Below are 14456 nucleotides of genomic sequence, written 5' to 3' on the forward strand. Positions count from 1 at the left end.
TGAAGAAAGTTGCCACTTTTTAAAAGAGCGCATCCATTCACATTGTACAAAATTTGGGAAATAAAAGGGAAAATAATTACTTTCCACTGTAATATAGCCATCAGCCTCACTTTTGCTTATTTTATTCCAGTGACAGTTAGGTATTTTGCAGGTCGTACTTAACTTGTGTTTAAACTACCCTTCCAAAATGAGAATTTTGAGGATTCAGTCTGTCAGAATTTGTTAAATTCACCCTTATGTCTCTGAGAAGTTATGACCTGGTCTGAAAGTTAAGGTAAAACTTGTGGTGGCTGGAATGTTTACGTAACTGATACCCCAAGATGTACTCCTCTGTTTTGGCCTCAGATACCTTCTTCTGGGCCTTTGTGTCCCTTCTCTGAACAGTGAACACTTATCATTCCTCACTGCCAGAGTAACTGCTTTTGGGAGGAAGATCTTACTTTTAGCCTTGAGAACAACACACCACAGACAGGGATATTCCTCAGCTGATTAACAAACCATAGGACAATTTCCATGGATATTATCTTATCTTATCGATGACCAAGCGAGTTGATCGGAAGAGCTTGGTCTTGCTCTCGGTATCAATTAAACCACGTATTTCACAGGGTAACGGGAAATATCAAAAAGTATCAACATTAAGAATTTTCTACTTGAATTTATCCCTCGAGCTTTCAAAACCCGCTTGGACATAGTACCATGTTACTAGTTCAAGGAGGTGGTAGTACTATGAGGGAAAATTAGGTAATATCATTGGCTTTTAGGACTTGCAAAAGACCTCGAAATTTCTTTGATAGCAATAGTATCAGGTAATGATATATGACGAAATTATGGCTTTAACCCTTCATGATTTAAAGATCATCTCACAGAAAAAAAAAATTATGAATTGCCAAGATGTGCTTGGGAGAGAGGCGCCTGGGTGGCTCAGTCAGTTAAGCATCTGCCTTCCGCTCAGGTCATGATCCCGGGGTTTCCTCGTTTGAGCCCTGTGTCAGGCTCCCTGCTCAGTGGGGAGTCTGCTTCTCCCTCTGAGCCTCCCCCCTTCTCGTGTTCCCTCACTCTCTCTCAAGTAAATAAATAAAATCTTTATAAAAAAAGATGTGTTTGGGGGGCGCCTGGGTAGCGCAGTCGTTAAAGCGTCTGCCTTCAGCTCAGGGCGTGATCCTGGCGATCTGGGATCGAGTCCCACATCAGGCTCTTCCGCTATGAGCCTGCTTCTTCCTCTCCCACTCCCCCTGCTGTGTTCCCTCTCTCGCTGGCTGTCTCTCTGTCACATAAATAAATAAAATCTTAAAAAAAAAAAAAAGATGTGTTTGGGAGATAGGGACTAGGTAAGTGATCAGTAAGATACAATCGTGGAAAGCTTCCTAAAAGAATCAGTTACGTCTTTAGAAGTAGACACTGCAGAGCACATAGTGATGTGGGCAGAGGGGAGCTCGACCGAAAGGAATGGCATTTGCAAAGGAACAGAGCTTTGGAAACAGCAAGGAACACACTGGAGACAGCCGGCAAGGTGTAGCTGGAATAGAAAGTTCAGATGTGAAACAAGAAAAATGGGGATGGTGGAGAGAAAGAAAGGAAGAGGGAGGGGGGAGTGGGTAAAGAGGGGAGGGAGGGAAGGAGGGAAGGAGACCGGTTGTTGATAAGGGTGACAAATAATTACTGCATAGACTTCCAAAAGAGGCTGAAGGATTCACATTTATCCTGTAACCATTTTTTATGTAGCAGTTCCTACGGTAAAAGATGGTGATTTATGGCAGCTTCTCCTGGCAATGGAGTGTCCCCTATCTGGGGAACAACTGGAATCAGGGAGGCCAAACAAGAGGTGTTGTAGTAACATGGGACAGGCCCTGAGAATCTCTAAAATAATGGAGAAGGGGCAAATCAGACTACTTCAGTTAAAAAGGAAATGGTAAGACCCCAACGGAAGATCTGATAACAGAGGAGGATGGTGAAAGAGAAAATAGTGTAAAAGGATGTTATGGGTGGTGGTGGTGGGAGGGCGCCTGGGTGCCTCAGCTGGTTAAATGTCTGACTCCTGATTTCAGCTCGGGTCATGATCTCAGGGTCCTGGGATTGAGCCCTGCGTTTGTCAGGCTCCCTGCTTAGAGGGGAGTCTGCTTGAGGATTCTCTCTCCCTCTCCTTCTGCCCCCCATCCCGCTCTCTCTCTCTCTAAAGTAAATAAGCAAATCTTTTAAAATTTTTTTTTTAAATTAAAGGTTGCTAGGCTTGCAAATCTGAACAGCTGGGAAATGGCACTGCCCTTGACAGTGAATGAGTAGGGATGAACTTCAATGTACTTGGTCCCTTTTCGCTGGCAGTGGTGGGTCTAAGTTTTGTCATGAGCCAGAGGAAAATAGGGGACCGAAGAGAAGACTGGAAACCAGAAGAGATTCACCAGCAAATGGCAGACAAAATGGAAAAGCTACAGGACATGTTTTCAAGCCTAATCTAAGTAGCCCAAAGAGAACAAATAACAAAAGAAAAATGATAGAAGAGCTCTCTTCACCAAACGCCCTTGGCAAACATAGATTTAATGGCTGGTCCTGACATGGAAAGTTAACTTAGCATGACCTTCTGAGAAATTCAATTTATTGCATTTAGACCCTAGAGTCTTGAAAGGGCTTTTAGATAGTGTCTTGAAATACTTAGAGTCAGGCAGAATCCCAAAACAGGTAGTCCCTGTTAAGTGAGCGGAGAGGTAAGATCGCATGGGAGCAGACTCCTAATGTCCTGTAACCCAAGTTCAGACGAACACATCACAACCCCTAAGCATTTGCAGGCAGACACGTGTGCCTCAGTCAGAACCATTTCACTTCAGTTACAAACTATTGGAGCCATTACTTCTGTACATATCTTCTCAAGTAGGAATGACTATTATTTTGGTCGCCTTTGAGCTTTTGACGTCAGCGAAATGGCATTCTCTAAGCTGGAATGTTCTTTATGTGCGGAGTCATTCTATATAATTTGAACCATAGTTAAATCGTTAGAATCTTCTTCAGCGTTCACATTTTGTTCAGCTGTGACCTGGGCCAAATCTGTCTGGAGGGCTGATAATAGGTCTGTCAATTTATCATCTTAGATGCTATACTTTAGATATATCTACAATATATCTAAGAGATAAAATGCATCAAAGAAAAAAAATTAGCACCATTGTCCTAAAACCTGTTCCGTTGCTTTTTCTTTTTTTTCCTGACACATTGGGAAAATTATCCTGACTGAGAGGGGGCATCGTTTTTTTTAGCCAAGGCTTTATTTTAAAAAAACCCCAAAAAACAAAAAAAAAACAAAAAAACACTGATTCTAATGGAGACAGATGGATTCTAGTTAATTCCGAGAAGCAACAAGATGTAATTTTAACCAATTTTTAAAACCAAAATGAAAAACAACTCTAGTGTACTGTATGTCAAACAATATTCTTTTAACCTTAAAAGCCACATGTGTTGTTTATTCAAACCTCAATTATATTCTGAGTGGTATCCTATGGAGCTAAAATGGCTTGGCTTTCTGGTAATAAGAGAAATGGGGAACAAGCATTTGAAAAATGGTCAAAAGCTAGGCTACAATTCAGACTGTTTATAACTCCCATTGCTTCCATTAATCTCTGGTTAGCTTGAGTAGGTCACAGAAGTAAACCCTGTCCTCTCAAAAGGACTAAGTGTACAATAAGATTATTAGATATCCATGAAGATAAGCCTCAGAAAGCAAAACTACGCCAGCATGTGGCCACTTCCGAAGCGCACACAACATCATAAATAGCGTGTCCCCTACGTTCCGATGAATCTGGGACAACCCGGTTTCATGCCTCTTTTTCTGAGGCCTGGTGCTCTCACTTTCAAAAGTGTCTTGGTCTGGATGAGAAGATATGCTGTTGCTCTAATCCTAAGGCATGTGCAAAGAAAACGAAGCCCCGAGACTGGGGCGGGGTCAGTGAGGGAGAAGGGATCTCTGTGACAAGGGAAAGTGATCTCTATACTTTCAGAGGAACGTGTCAAAATCAGCAGAATCGGGGCAAATGGTTAAAGGGTTTTTGCGAGCCATCAGGAGAGTGTGGAGAGGAAGAAAGTGATCGAGCCATCCCCACCTACTATGTGCCAGGTTCTGGGGTGGGCCACTGGAGAGCCAGGAGATAATACCCAAGCTGGAGATGAAAGACAGAGTGGAAGCAGGTGACTCAGGGGGGGTCCTCTGCCAGACATCTAATTCTATAAATTCTGTTGAGAGAGAGCACGCATGCTGAAATGGGAGCAAAGCTTTGAAGAACCCGGGTAGAAGGATTCCCCGCTGGTAGACCTTTGAGCTAACAACAACGATACATAGTAGTGCAAGGAGTCCTCCAGTGTTTTGTAGACAGTCATGTTTTCTAGAAAATACTTTACTGTCAAATAAAGGACTTTATTGTTTGGGCTGTCAATACAAGCTCTTAGCATTTTCAACAAACTATCTGCTTGAGAAACACTAAGACACGGGGAACGCCTGCCAAGAGTAGCTAGCCAGATCTGAAGAGGAGTACAAAAGCATCTATCCAGAAAAATCAGAAATGCATACTTTTTAAAAAGAGAGTGATGGGAGTTTCATGTGCTTGTGAGAGCGATTCATGGGGGAGGCAACAGAGAAGCTATTAGCTGGATGGTACCCCCAACCCACACTCTGCTCTTTCAATGGCTGCGTGGATCCAAGTTGATGGTTAGAAATGGGGTCTGTGGGTCGTCCCAGTAAATCTGCTGGAAGCATTACCATATCCGGCCCCGGGGAGGAGAGTTGTCGCGAAGTCTGTTCCTCCCAGTAGCCTCGGACAGAGGTCAGAGTCCCCCAGATTCGCTCCACATCCCCAAGTTGAGAGGCAACAGAGCAGTCATGGCTAAGAGAACAGCCCATGCCAGCCAGACAGCCTGGGTCCAAACCCTGGCTCTGCTCCTTCTTGCCTGTGTGACTTTGGGCAAGTGATGAACCTCTCTGAGCTTCAGTTTCCTTATTGCTAAAATGGAGACAATACAACCTAGCCCGGAGGGTGGTGGGGATGAAATGGATTAGTGTGCGCCAAGAGCTTAGAACAGGGCCTGGCCCACCAAGTGTTATCCTCCGTCTTCTTCCCATCCTTTCCCTCCGCTTCTTCCTCCTTATCCTCAGGAGTAGCTTACCCCTGGGGAAAATCCAAGCTAAGGACTCCTATGAGTGTGCGAGGTATCTAACAAGGAAAGGCTCTGGATTAAACAAACAAATGAAGCCTAGCAGTAAGAAAAACATTTATGCCTGCACGTAGGAAAGGGAATCCTTTCATTTCTTAATGATTCCATTTTGAAAGCCAGGATCCTGGATGTGGAAAAAAAATGGCCACAGGGATGCTTTCAGCTCATTCCTTCTGAACTGGCTGAGATTCTTTCATCATTACGCTAGCCGTCTCCTTATTTTCCTCTTTGTCAAAGAGGCGTTTGAGTTTTAATGAAATCCCTTATTCTCTCCTGGCTTAAAATGAGGCTGAAGAGGACAGATATCTGCTTCATTGGGAGAGAGCGCAATTTTATTGTCCTAACATGGAGTGATCAAAGTCCAAGTACCCAGATAAAGAGTCCTGAGCGCCCACATCCATACACAGAAAATAACAAGCCGATGGAGAAGGAAAGCTCAGAGATCTCGCAATGTTTACTGATGGTCAACCTGGGAATGAATGGAAAGCAGTCAGTTCAAGGTCCTTCGATCCACAAATACCACATTAGCTCCCTGGCCCTACCTCCAAAAAGGACTGGGAGTCAGGGACATGAGGCTGGTTTTAATGGCTAAAGCCAAGGTGTAAGTGGATGTAGTCATTCCAGCAATTTGCTTGAGTAACTGGATCCTGGTATCCACTGTCCGCTTTGCCTGGGCTATGCAGACTTGGACTTGGTAAGTTCTTATAGTTGTAACGTAGGTAATATTCAAATACGACTTCCCCTGCCTGACATTGCTCCTCATATTCACGTTTCTTTTGCCTCTGTTTATGCTGCCAGCCGACAAATCAGACCAATTCTAGAAATACCAGGGTTTAGGCTCATGAAGACCATTCCAATGAGAATAATGGACACAGGCGGTGGTGTGTTTCTGGGCAGTCGTGGCATCCCTTGGACTAGTTAGAAGGACAAGGCTGAAGAAAGAGTGGCTTTAACCTGTGAAGAAATATTTGCTCTGATATGGTTTGCTGGGAATTCCTTATTTCTATTGTAGAACCAGACACCTATACACATGAAAACCCGTCCAATCCCAGAGCAGGATGTGGGCATTTTCTCCACATGGCCAATTAGGAATCAGGGCTACTCATTTGTTAAACTCAGTAGGAAAGTCAATGCCGTCTCATTGGCAGTCTGAAGGGATTTCTAAGAAGAAATATCCTAGACATAAGAGATATGTCAAGAAGGAACATGATGGCCACAGAGGGGTGGGAGTGTCAGCACACATGTGAGGATGAATTCTGAGTGCAGAGGATGGAGAGAGAACAAAAGCAAGCTGGAAAGTTTTCATGGAAAAAGAAAGCTTCTGGTGGGGCTTTAGAAGAAGAGAGGAAAGCCAAAGGTAGGATAGCTCTCTATGGTTCCATCTTCATGAACATGAATGGTTCACTTGAGAACAGGGCCTACTAATGGTGGTCAGACTCTTCTGTCACTCTGAAAAGATCAGAGTGTTTCAGCACATTTTGACAATCTGAATAGACCAATTACCAGTGAATAATTGAAGCAGTGATCAAAAACCTCCCAAAAAACAAGAGTCAACTCAAAAACCATAAACTATGGAGTTCATTTTTTTTTTTGAGAAGTGTGTCTCATTAACGATGTTTCCTTCCCTATCATTATGACCCAGCGGTGGTAGTGTTTCTGCAGAAAATGTGGACAAAACCAAAATCAACGCTAGACCGATAGGCTAGCATCTAGAGTTGGAGGTGCTGTTATTTTCTCCAGTTTTGTTTGATTTTGAGAACTTTGAAAACTTGGGTAGATTTTTATGATGTTAAAAAAAATGAACTATCTTGTGAATCAATTCCCTCAAGATCTCTGAGTTCCAGCCAAGATCCATCTTGGGTGTAATTTTGCTGTTTTATTGGAAAGAGAAATCAAGAGTCTTAGGTAAAATGGCACTTGTCTTGAGTACTGAGAAACTGCTTTTAAACAGTTGCTTCCAGTTTTCAGTTACCTTGTGGAAGTTCATAGAAATAGCTCAATTTCATAAGAGATTCGATTTTCTCCTTTGGGTCTTGGCAAATGTGTTGGCTAAATGAGCTTGGGTTGAGTATTTTGGGAGTTCAGTCAACTCTCCTGCCTCCCTGGGCTGCGTGTGGAGTGCTGTCAAGAGCTTTTCATAGCTGCAGCTCTTTTTTTTTAAAATAAATCCACAAGATATGCTTGATTCTATGCTAGGGGACACAGAGGAAGAAGGTGTTCCTTTCCCAGTTAAGGAGACAAGACCCATGAAACGATGAACAGTACAAGAAAATATGTTAAATGCTAGACTCTATGAGCCAGACTAAGCCCTGAAAGTGGTCCAAGAAGGAGCTCAAGGAGGACTAGAATTATGTTGGGCTCTTTAGAAGCAGTGTGACTCAGGCTGGGCTCTTGAAAGATGGGTAGGATCGTAATCCGTAGAACAGAAGAGGGAAGCTATTCCAAGCTTGTGGAGAGTAGGAGGTAAGAGAGGCACATAACAGGAGTGAAAGTGGGAAGGAACGTGGCATATTTTCGGACAAAGAGAGCAGCCAGCCTGGAGTAGAAAGTGTGTGTGGGTTGGTGTCAGAGAAACGAGGATGAGTAGTAGCTTAAGGAAAGGTCAGCTTGCTTTATAGAGCGCCTTAAAAACAATCTGAAGACATTGGATAATGTGGTAAGACCTGTTAGGCACTGACCAGCACGATCAAGTAGTTCCGTAAAAAGAGAAGCCTGGTCTAGAGTAGTATGCACACGTACAATGGCGGACGAACAGTTACAGATACTCCTACAGCCCGAGGTGGCCACTTTCAAGGGGAGATCAGAAGTCAGGGATCCTGGGAGTGTAAAACTGCCATTAGCTATGCCCCTAACTTGTGTGCCTCCTTCCTTGCCCTGAGGTGCTGGGAGCCAAGAGGAACGTGGTGTACGTTGAGGCTGGCGAGACAGTCCTAGGAGTCTATGTTCACCTCCCTCATGAGGTCGACCCCACTTCATTACTGGCTTTTCCAACCGCTTTCCTTGTAGAACGTGGCACAGTTGTCATTTCATATCTACTCTTCCCCACTACACTCCGCGAGGGCAGACCCCTTGTTCTTTTCGTTCACCACTGTATCTCCACCACCAGCATGGCGCTAGGTACTTGGTGATTGCTCCAGAAATGTCTGCCGGGGGAAAGAAGGTAGATATTTCCATTCTTTCAGCCTATAAAGAGAGAGCGGTGGAACAAAGGTACTCCCCTGTGGTTGCGAGTGGGTAGGTTGAGGCCGTGACGGGAAGAGCTGGGCAGTGTGGTTACTCTTCTAGGATTATCTGCCTGTGCCAAGGCGTCACCCACATTCTCTCTCCCCCTCTACTCCCTTGCACTAGGACAGGTCCGTTGTCATGCTCGCATGAATGGCTCCCACCAGGGAGTGTAAGGGCTTGGGACTCTAGAGCCACGCTGACAAGGTTCAAATTCTAGTTCCGCCACTTACTGCCAAGTATCCTTGGGCCAATTGCGTTAACTTCCTTGCCTCAGTCTCCTCATCCGTAAAATGGGGCTAATGATCGTTCTAACTTTGTTGGGAGGATTAAATGAGGTACTATGCACGTAAGTGCTTAGACCACTGCCTGGCAGAGTAAGTGCTGCATATGTACATTGTCTACACAGGTTTGGCTCTCAATACAGCCAAGAGCCTACCCCCAAAACCTCTCCCTCGTCTAGAGTCCAAGTACATCGCCTTCCCCTTTGCTTTGGCAAGATAGGCGGGAGACAGGAAGCAGAAACGATAAGCGGTAGAGGGAAGCTGGGGGTAGGTTTGGGTTTGAGGCCTGCCTGCCCAGAATGCAGAGGTTGTACGAGATTTTTCTTCTGATCAAGTTTCCCTTCAGGTTCCAGTGGCTGTTTGCACACCACTTCCAGTCCAGATGAGGTTTGCCAAAGTGCCAGCAATGACATGCCCCCTGACCAGCCCAGCCTTGAGGACAGGTCTAAATCCCTGAGGCTGGGGATGAGATCCAGTCCGTGGCTAAGATTGCCATGTGACCTGGGAAGAGAGGCATGCACCCGTGTCTGGGGACGGTGCAGAGAGCCTGTTTCAATGGGACTCTTTATATGAACATCTGCAAGTTCAGCACTCAAAAGGTTATTTCTTCTGCAGTATTTTGCCTGCAATTAGGGTGGTCAGCATAGGGCAGAAGTGTGTCTGCATTCCCTGCTGTATGAGTAATATGCTTATGCGAGATAGACCTTTGTAAAAACATCGTTTCGGCAGGAAAAAAAATAACGAGGTGCTTCCAAAATTAGCACTTCAAAGGAGATTCAATCACATTCTACACAACTGAAAGATGTAAAGAAATTAGAGGCAGAGAGAAAAGCATCCATTTTATGAAAGTGGAGGATGGAGCCTTCGTAGGGAAAGATGCAAGAGAAGGGTTTATTTAGGCTGGAGGAGACATGGCGGAGAAAGGAGTTGGCAGGTGTGTGAAGGGAAAGTGCATGATCAGTCAGAGCTCGCTTTTATGTGTTGCTTTTGAGGACATGATAAAAGGAAAGACATTTAAATTGTGACAGGAGTAGCGTCGAGAAGATGGTGAGTCCCAGGATCTGTTACCACAAGAGGGACTAGAAATGATGTTCTATTTGCGGCGATTAAGTAAAGAAAAAAGGCAAGACTATCAGACATAGAGGAGAGGGTGCAATCGTACTTAACCCTGGGCTATTAAATACAACACTATTATATGAAATATAATAATTGCCTCATATGAAGCAAGAACTGTGTAAGGCTTTCCCCTAGCTCTCCACATCATCTCGGTTAATTTTTACAACCTTTCCATGGGGGATAGGTATTATAATCCCCATTTTCAGAGCCGAAAAAAAAAAAAAAAGAGGTTCTATGGTTCTATGTCACCCAAGGTAACATCACGAGTAGTCAGAAGCTCCGTAACATCAGATCTGAGTCCTTCTAGCTTCCGACCCTATGTCCGCTGCCCCACACCGTCTCTCAGAGGCAATAACATGTCTTCGGGCAGTTTCCTTTCTCTTATGAGTTGTTCTTCAGTTTACATTTCTCACCATATCCTTTTCCACAAACAAAACAATCTCAGCCCGACAACTGGGTTATAGCAACTGGCGGGTTATGTGAGCAACCCTGTGTACAGCTCTGCTCCGTACGGACTCTCTTCCCTTCAGAGCAGACTCAAATGAAGTTGGGGCAAAGATGGGTAGGGAGATGAGGAACAAAATACCCGTCTTTTCTGGCTTAAATGTCATAGCTGTACTGATGTACAGACACACGCACTGTGAGAAAGCAGGAGAGAAAGATCCAGGGTCTTCTTAGAGCACAAACCAAACCAAGCTGTGACTAAATCCACACTGACTTGTGAGGTATTCACAACAAAGTAAGTTTCTTTCTTTCTTTTCTTTCTTTCTTTCTTTCTTTCTTTCTTTCTTTCTTTCTTTCTTTCTTAGATTTTATTTACTTATTTGACAGAGAGAGAGAGAGAGCACAAGCAGGGGGAGTAGCAGGCAGAAGGAGAGGGAGAGGGAGAAGGAGGCTCCCCGCTGAGCAGGGAGCCCGATGTGGAACTCGATCCCAGGACCCTGGGATCATGACCTGAGCCGAAGGCAGATGCTTAACCCACTGAACCACCCAAGTGCCCCAAGGTCATTTCCTCCTAAAAGAAATACTACTTATAGTGTCTTGAAGTGCAATGGGGAAGGGAAAACAACCTGGGGATCAGAAATGACACCAGGTAATTTCCTACTGACCGTGAACCAGTGTATAGCCAGCACCACCCCTACCACAGTCCATCAGTAATTCAGAGGCAGAAGACACAGCAGTGATATATGTTAGTTGCATCTAATTCAAACTATAACTTTGGCAGTATTTCCAAGCTAGTGTGCACTCATCCGAAGAGCACCTACTCTGTACCTAGAGCAGGGAGGGGGAACAAAAGACGAACCAGAAATAGCTCCTGCCTTAAAAAGCTCAGAATTGGTAAGGAGGATAAGACATCAGAACACATAATAAAAACCAAAAAGCAACAAAGTATTAATGCTACTGGAGTGCACCCAGTAAGGGCTGAGGAGTCTCAGAAAGGAGGGAGATTTACTCCTAACTTACAGGGTTTAAAAAACAAAATGCTTCATGGAGGAGGTGGCAGCTGGGCTGGCCTTTGGATAAGCAGGATAAGCAGGAATTCGGGGTGGAGAAATGAGGGATGGCAGTGGGAAGGCAGAGAAGAGAGAAAGGTCTTCCATCTAGTAGTTCTCGTAATGTGACTAGAGGACTGCCTGTGTCAGAATCTGACGACGCCGTGTTTGAGCTACGTCTTGAGAAACCTGTAGGATTTCCACAGGCAGAGATGGAAAGGAAAGGATTTTTCCAGAAAGAGGCAATGTCCCCTCCTCTAAGAGCTTGCTGTACCTGTGCAGTTCTTACCTAGGCAGCCATTTTGTTCCCTTGACCTCCCAGTTCCTTATCATGAAATGGCTGTCACTCATTCACCCCAAAGTTGGTTGCCGTATGGTTGGAAGTAGTTGCTCTGACAGAGTGACATCTGTCACTTTTCTATTGCTTTCAGGTTTCAGACTTTTAATATGCTCAATGTAAGTGCACTAAACTCAAACGGAAACCATTGTTTGGGGCTGCCTCCAGTCATCTGCACTGTCTCAGGAATGGGTTCTCAAAGCAGAGTCTACGGACCACCTGCCTCTGAGTGGACAATGGGGCCTACCAACATGCACATCCCGGGACTCCACCCCAAAGCCATCGAATCACAATCTTGCAATCGTTTTCTGAGGCTCTGAAAGTTCTACAAGTGATTCTGAAGTGCACTTTAGTTGGAGAAATCTTGAGGGTGGAGAGCGAAGGCACAAATGTAAGAGAGCACTGGGACACTGGGAGTGGATGCTGAGGTGCGTGAATGGAAGAATGCAGGCCTAGAAAGGTAAGTTGGAGCTACAGCATGGAAGACCTTCACTGTCTGAGGCAGGGGATTGATGTGTATTCCTGGCAACAGGGAGCCATTCTTTTTAGCGGCAGAGTTAAGTGGGGAAGAGCCTGGAGTCTGGACTCACTAGCTACATAACCTTGGACAAGGCTGTTAACCTCTCTCCGTCTCAGTTTCATCACCCATAAAATGGAAATACTCATTATACTCACCACACAGGTTCATCATGGGAGTAATTGAGTTCATGTCGATAAAGTGTTTAGAACTACGACTGGCAGGGCGCCTGGGTGGCTCAGTCGGTTAAGCAGCCAACTCTTGATTTCAGCTCAGGTCATGATCTCAGGGTCATGAGATCGAGCCCCACGTTGGGCTCCATGCTGAGTGTGAGCCTGCTTGGGATTCTCTCTCCCCCCCCACACCTCCCCATCACCCCCCTCCCTGCTCACATGCTCACACACTCTCTCTCTCTCAAAAAAAAATCCCCAAAAAACAAACAACAACAAAAAAAAACAACTGACTGGCATGAGTAAGTACAATATATGTCAGCACAAATACATTTTTTTTAAAGTAAGCTAACCTTACACCCTAAGTACCTGGGGAAAGAACAACAAATAAAACCTAAGCCAGGCAGGAGAAGAGAAATCATAAAGAATCCAAAAGAAAAGAGAAAGGACCTAAATCAATAAAATAATGAATGAAAGGGGAGAAATCACGACTAACACTAAGGAAATAGAAACAATTATTAGAAATTATTATCAGCAACTATATGCCAATAAATTAAGCAACCTGGAAGAAATGGATGCTTTCCTGGAAACCCACAAACTACCAAGACTGAAACAGGAAGAAATTGACAATCTGAATAAACCAATAACCAGTAACAAAATTGAAGCAGTGATCAAAAACCTCCCAAAAAACAAGAGTCCTGGGCCCGATGGATTCCCAGGGGAATTCTACCAAACATTTAAAAAAGAAAGAATACCTATTCTCCTGATGCTGTTTCAAAAAATAAAAACAGAAGGAAAACTTCCAAACTCATTCTCTGAGGCCAGCATTACCTTGATCCCAAAACCAGGCCAAAACCCCATCAAAAACGAGAATTACAGACTAATATCCCCAATGAATATGGACGCCGAAATTCTCAATGAGATTCTAGCCAACAGGATCCAACAGTACATTAAAAGGATTATCCATCACGACCAGGTGGGATTTATTCCGGGGATTCAAGTTCAACATTCACAAATCAATCAATGTGATAGAACACATTAATAACAGAAGAGACAAGAACCATATGATCCTTTCAACTGATGCAGAAAAAGCATTTGACAAAATACAGCATCCTTTCCTGATTAAAACTCTTCAGAGTGTAGGGATAGAGGGAACGTTCCTCAATTTCATAAAAAACATCTATGAAAAGCCCACAGCAAATATCATTCTCAATGGGGAAAAGCTCTCAGATGTCCACTCTCGCCACTATTGTTCAACATAGTACTAGAAGTCTTAGCATCAGCAATCAGACAACAAAAAGAAATAAAAGATATTCAAACTGGCAAAGAAGTAAAACTCTCTTCACAGATGACATGATACTTTATGTGGAAAACCCAAAGACTTCACCCTTAAATTACTAGAGCTCATACAGCAATTCAGCAATGTGGCAGGATACAAAATCAATGCACAGAAATCAGTTGCTTTTCTACACACTAACAATGTAACTGTAGAAAGAGAAATTAGGGAATCGATTCCATTTACAATAGCACCAAAAACCCGTAAGATACCTTGGAATAAACCTAAACAAAGAGGTAAATGATCTATACTCTAGAAACTACAGAACACTTATGAAAGAAATTGAAGAAGATACAAAAAGATGGAAAAACATTCCATGCTCATGGATCAGAAGAATAAACATTGTTAAAATGTCTATGCTACCCAGAGCAATCTATACTTTCAATGCCATCCCAATCAAAATACCAATGAGCTGGAACAAACAATCCTTAAATTTGTATGGAACCGGAAAAGACGCCGAATCGCCAAGGAAATGTTGAAAGAGAAAAACAAAGCTGGGGACGTCACATTGCCTGATTTCAAGCTATATTACAAAGCTGTGATCACCAAGACAGCGTGGTACTGGCACAAAAACAGACACATAGATCAATGGAACAGAATAGAGAGCCCAGATATGGACCCTCAACTCTATGGTCCACTAATCTTCGAAAAAGCAGAAAAAACATCCAATGTTTTGAAAAAAGACAGTCTCTTCAATAAATGGTGCTGGGAAAATTGGACAGCTATGTACAGAAGAATGAAACTCAACTATTCTCTTACACTATACACAAAGATAAACTCTAAATGGATGAAAG

At 43.8% G+C, this 14456-nt stretch overlaps 1 protein-coding gene across 8 annotated transcripts in view; it reads right to left on the reverse strand.

The window, feature by feature from the left end:
* The window catches only part of CHRDL1 (chordin like 1), a 113855-nt gene that overhangs the window by 24069 nt on the left and 75330 nt on the right, over positions 1 to 14456 (reverse strand). The window lies entirely within an intron of this gene.

The sequence above is a fragment of the Ursus arctos genome, chromosome X (assembly GCF_023065955.2).
Source record: "Ursus arctos isolate Adak ecotype North America chromosome X, UrsArc2.0, whole genome shotgun sequence".
NCBI lineage: Eukaryota > Metazoa > Chordata > Mammalia > Carnivora > Ursidae > Ursus > Ursus arctos.